This window comes from Prionailurus viverrinus, chromosome C1 (genome assembly GCF_022837055.1).
Source record: "Prionailurus viverrinus isolate Anna chromosome C1, UM_Priviv_1.0, whole genome shotgun sequence".
NCBI classification, from domain to species: Eukaryota; Metazoa; Chordata; class Mammalia; order Carnivora; family Felidae; genus Prionailurus; species Prionailurus viverrinus.
In genome coordinates, this window is record NC_062568.1 from 109,074,967 (window position 1) to 109,080,819 (window position 5,853).

At 36.9% G+C, this 5,853-nt stretch overlaps 1 pseudogene; it reads right to left on the reverse strand.

The window, feature by feature from the left end:
• Positions 1 to 3,192: 3,192 nt before the first annotated feature.
• Positions 3,193 to 3,288, reverse strand: LOC125174232 (uncharacterized; annotated as a pseudogene).
• Between the last annotated feature and the right edge of the window lie 2,565 nt (positions 3,289 to 5,853).

Here is a 5,853-nt window from a genome sequence, read left to right on the forward strand (position 1 = left end):
AAATATTTGCAAAACACATACTTGGTAAAGGACTTAAAATTCAAAATATACAAAAAGCACTGAGATATCAACAATAAGAAAACAAATAATCTGATTAAAAAGTAGAACAAAGATCTGAAGGATACCTCACCAAGAAGATATACAGATGATAAGTGATGAAAAGATGCTCAACATATGTCATTAGAGAGTTGCAACTTATGACAACTATGAGATATCACTACACATCTATCAGAATGGCTAAAATCCAAAACACTGACAACACCAATGTTGACAAGGATGTGGAAAAACAGGAACTCTCATTCATTCCTGAATGGGACGCAAAATAGTACAGCTACTTTTGGAAGACAGTTTGGCAGTTTCCTGCAAAACTAAACAGACTCTTATCTTACAATCTGGTAATTACACTCAGTGGTATTTATCCAAACGATCTGAAAAGTTATATCCAAAAAAAGCTGCAGATGAATTTTTATAAGGGGCTTTATTCAAAATTTCCCAAACCCGAAAGCCAAGATGTTATACAACTGGTAGATGGATAAACCATATGTAGTTTATCAAGATAAAGGAATATTATTCAGTGATAAAAAGATATGAGCTATCAAGTCACAAAAGATATGGAGGAAACAAAAATGTATATCGCTAAGTGAAAGAAGCCAGTTATAAAAGGATTCCAACTATGGGATATTCTGGAAAAAGCAAAGCTATAGAGACATGAAAAGATCAGTAGTTGTTAGCAGTTGTAGGAGAGAAGTGGAGCACAGGGGATTTTTCAGGCAGTGAAACTATGTTGTATAATATTGTAATAGTGAGTAGATGATATTATGCAAGTTTCAAAATGCCCCAAAACTGTACAACACATGGAGTGAAGCCTAATTACATATAGAATTTAGTTAATAATAATGTGTTACTATCGGCGCATCAATGTAACAAATGTACCACATCAATTCACGATGTTAATAACTAGAGAAACAATCAGTGAGTGATGGTAAGAAAAAATATGTGAGCTCTCTGTACTTTCTGTTCAGTTTTTATATAAACCTAAAATTGCTAAAAAAAGATTAAGTATATAAAAAATTAAACCCCCAAATGCCCAAGTAACTCATAGAAAGAGTGGAAAAAGAAAATAGAGAAAAGGGGGAGGACAAACAGAAAAAAATTTAATGATGGAAGACTTACCCCTACTATATCAATATTTACATTAAATGTAAATCATCTAATTATAGAAATACAAAGACAGAGATTGACAGAGTGGATTAAAAAGCATGATACATATGTCTCCTGTCTGCAAGAAATTTTCTCCAAATACACCTGTAAGATAGGTTGAAAACAGACAAATGGAAAAAGATACATCATGCAAACACTGGTAAGAAGAAAGCAAGAAAGACTATTTTATAACAAAAAAAAACTAGACTTCAGAAAAAAGAAAATGACCAGAGACAGAAAGAGACATTACATAATGATTAAATAGCCAATCCCAAAAGAAGACATAGCAGTCCTAAATGTATATGCACAAATGAACAATATGTGAAGCAAATACTGACACAACTGAAGGAAGAAATATACAGATATGCAATATAGTAGAAAAGTTCAACCCTCTGTCAACAACTGAGAACAACTAGATGGAAAATCAGCAAGGATAGCAAAAAGCTCTACAATGCCATCAACCAGTAGAATCTGATAAAAATTTACAGAATACTTTTCCCAACAACAGCAGTTCTTTTCTAGAGTGTACAAAACATACATCAAGTTAGATCACATTCTGGCTATAGAACAAACCTCAGTACATTAAAAAAAAACTGAAATCATATAGAATATGTTGTCTGACCATAACAAAATCAAACCAGACATCAGTAATAGAAAGAACACAACAATCCAAAGACTTAGAAACAAATGAACACATGTCTAAATAATCCATGGTCAAAGAATAAGTTTCAAGGAAGATGTAAAAAAAAATAACTAAATGAAAATGAAAATGCAACATATAGAAAATGGTGGAACACAGCTAAAGCCATGCTCAGAGGGAAACTTATAGCACTAAGTGCACACATTAGGGAAAAAATAAGTCTCAATCTATAACCTAAATTCCATCTCAAGAACTTAGTTCAAGAAGAGCAAAACAAGTGTAAAACAGAAGGAAATAAATAATAATAATATAAATATAAATTATATATAAATATAATAAATATAATAATAATAAGTCTAAGATAGAAGGAAATAAATAATAAATAGCAGAAATCAATGAAGTGGAAAACAAAAACAATAGAGAAAAATCAATAAAGTGAAAGAGCTAGTCCTTTAAAAAGTCAGTAAAATTGACCAAGCTCTAGCCAGACTGACAAAGAAAAAAGAAGGTACAAATTACTGTTATCAGAAATGAAACAGGAGACCCTGCCAGTATCAAAAGGATAAGAATACTACAAATAATTCTATATATATAAATTTGAGAACTTAGAGGAAATGGAACCATTCATCAAAAAATACAAACTACCATACAATCCAGCAATTGCACTTCTGGGCCTTTATCCCAGAGAAAGTAAAACTTACCTTTATACAAAAACCTGTAATGCATGCCCATAGCAACTTTATTCATAATAGCTCAAATTCAAAATAGCTTAATATTCATAATAGATCAAAACTAGAAATGGCCCAGATGTCCTTCAACAAGTAAATAGTTACACAAACTGGTACATCCATCCAATGGAACAACAGCCATTGGTATATACACAGCTTGGATGAATCTGCAGAGAATTATGCTAAGAGAAAAAAATCCAAACCTAAGTGTTACATACTGTATGAATCTATTTATATAATATTCTTTAATTTTTTAAGTTTTTACTTAAATTCCAGTTAATTAACATACAGTGTAATATTAGTTTCAGGTATACAATACAGTGAGTGATTCAACACTTCCTTACAACCCCTAGTGCTTATCATGAGTGCACTCCTTAATCCCCATCTCCTATTTAACACCCCCCCCCAACTCCCCTCTGGTAACCATCAGTTTGTCCTCTACAGTTAACAGTCTGTTTCTTGGTTTGCCCCCCCCCTTCCCTTTGCTTTTGTTTCTTAAATTCCACATAAGAATGAAATCATATGATATTTGCCTTTCTTTTACTGACTTATTTCACTTGGCATAATACTCTCCAGCTCCATCCATGTTGTTACAAATGGCAACATATATAATATTCTTTTTTAAAAAATATGGAGCACTTCAGGAATTTATGTATCATTTTTGCACATGCTAATCTCTGATCATTCCAATTTTAGTATATGTGCTGCCGAAGTGAGCACTATAATATTCTTGAAATGACAAAATTATAGAGATGGAGAACAGATTAGTAGCTGTCATTGGTTAAAGAGGGGGCATGGTGTGGCTATAAAAAAAGCAACAGGAGAGATCCCTGTAGTAATGGAAGTACTACATGTCTTGATGGTATCAATGTCAACACCCTGGTTGTGATATTGTGCTTTAGTTTTACAAGATGCTGTCATTGGGAGAAATTGGGTGAAAAGTACATGGAAGCCCTCTGTATTATTTCTTATAACTTGTATGTGAATCCATAATAACTTTCCCCCTCCCCAAATTTAACTTAATTGTTTAAAAAATCTTATCCCTACTCACTAGCTACTGTGAATCCTCAGGGTGCCCTTTAAGGAAGTTTGAGCAAATTTTGTCTCTATTTGCCATAAAAGAAAGAGAAGGCACACACAGAGGCAAATCACACTGAGGACTCATGCCTGAGTGTTGAGCCTAACCATGTCCTGGGTAGCCATGACCTGGGGTAGAAGACTAACTTTTAGCTCTATGCTGCATGCACAACAATTCTTCTTTCTCCCACCACTTGGGGAGAAAACAGGGGAACCCACTCTTGTACTGCCACCTTGTGGTTTGCTGAAAATAAAAACGAACAGAATGGAATTGATCATGGGGTGTCTGAGTGAGACTGAGATGCTGGTTTTACAGATGGGGAGATCCCTAAAAGGCTGGTAGCTTGCTGGGGTCAAACAGTTAGTAAGCTATTCATTAATTCATAAAGGGAAAAAAACAGGAACTAATTTATGCTGTTGGGCCAAAGGTGCCAGGAAGGCTAAAACAGAGAAACAAAAAGTTCAAAATTCTTCATTAATCTGGAAAGCCAATTTCAAAATAGCCTCCTGCTTTCATCTGTTAGGGAAAGAGCCCCATGTGATCTGTTACCACCAGGGGGCAGTAAGGAACCCAAAATAGTTGTCATTTCATTGCAAAGGGCCTTGATCAATGCAGGTTATCCAGGGAACTGGGAGTTATTTCCTGGAAATCCAAGGCTGTGTACCGCTGAACCAAATTGCACCCCCGGAGCACTCTTACCCACCTGCTGTCACACACACACTTCCCAGTGTTACTCTATATGGTTTTTGATCTCCTACCAGTTGGGATTCATTTCTTTGACCATGAAAGAGCTGGCATACTAGGGAGGACTATAACTGAATCAGACACATGTCCTAGTTAGTTCTGCCACGAGTAGCTATGGTAATAGTGTCAATCTCTGAGTCTTCTTTTCTTCTTTCATAAAATTAGAGAAATGACAATAATATTTATTGAACCTATACCTTACACGAGTCTCATGACGGCCATATGAGGTAGGTACTATATCCTCATTTTACAGAAGATGAAAATGGGGCACAGAGAGAGAAATCAAGTAACTAGGTCGTGGTCACATAAGCTAGGAAGTGGTGAGTCAGGATTTAAACCCAGGCAGTTTGGCTCCAAGCCTGTGTGTGCCCATCCCTCTGAAGATTAAGAAAGGCAATAAAAGAAAATTAGTGTCCACAGTTAGCCCTGTATTAGTTGTCAGACTTGGAGCTTTGCAGTCTTTGGAGCCTTTAAAAGCATGTTCTACAAGCTAACACTGAGTGTGTGGATGAGTGGCAATGGGTGAGTATATGGACATGGTACCAGCAACATTTGTTGCACAGCTGCAGGCCAGGAGGTGCTCCTGGGCAGCCTAACAGAGGTGGCCCCTGCTCTTTGAAGGTGGGCTACCATGAAGGCCTGACCCCATCCCATCAAATTGCACCATGGCCCTGTGAGGTACTGGTGCTCCCATTTTACACATATGGCACTGATATCCCAGCCCATTCTTCCTCCTCTACTCCTTTGTATCTTCTTGTAATCCATAATCCCCAAACAACAGGGAAATTCTTCCCTCTTGTAAGGAACTGGCAGAAAGACAGTCTCCTTTCTCAGTGACTCCTTTAGAAACCCCTTTAAGAACTTTGCAAACATTAGACAAAAGAGTTTTCCAGCAGTAAGACTGCAACTGTACCCAGTGGTCATGGGGAAGGGACACACAATTGGTATAATTCAGCTCAAAGTAGCTCAAAGAGGAAAGCTGGGAAATAGGAGGAGCCAAACTCTGGAGTAATTTCTGCTGACAAGAGGCTTGGGTGGGGGAACAAGAGGGATTTTGCTTTAGGACAGAGGAGCTTGTGGGTACAGAGGTCAATAGTGCCAGGTTTCCTAAGACAATCTCAATTTCAAAATTTCATCTGCTGTCAATCACACACTCCTAGTTTTAGTACAAAACCATTTTTAGCTTCTAGGGCAAGTTCTAGACTGCAGAAGTCTTTGAAAGCAAGGCTTACAAACTGGGGTGTGCCTGGTACAAGGCTGGCATTTCTCCACATACCCGCCCCAGTTTCTCCCTGAAGACTAGGCTCTGCATTTTGATAATCAGCAAAGAAAGACCCATTAACCCTTACCAACAAGGTAAACAACTTGAAATAAGCTTGAAGTCATTTTTAGAAAGCTAAGCCTATTCCCTCCAGAGAAAAGAATAGCAGTTCCCTTCCCACTAGGTGCACTGCCTAGCAGAG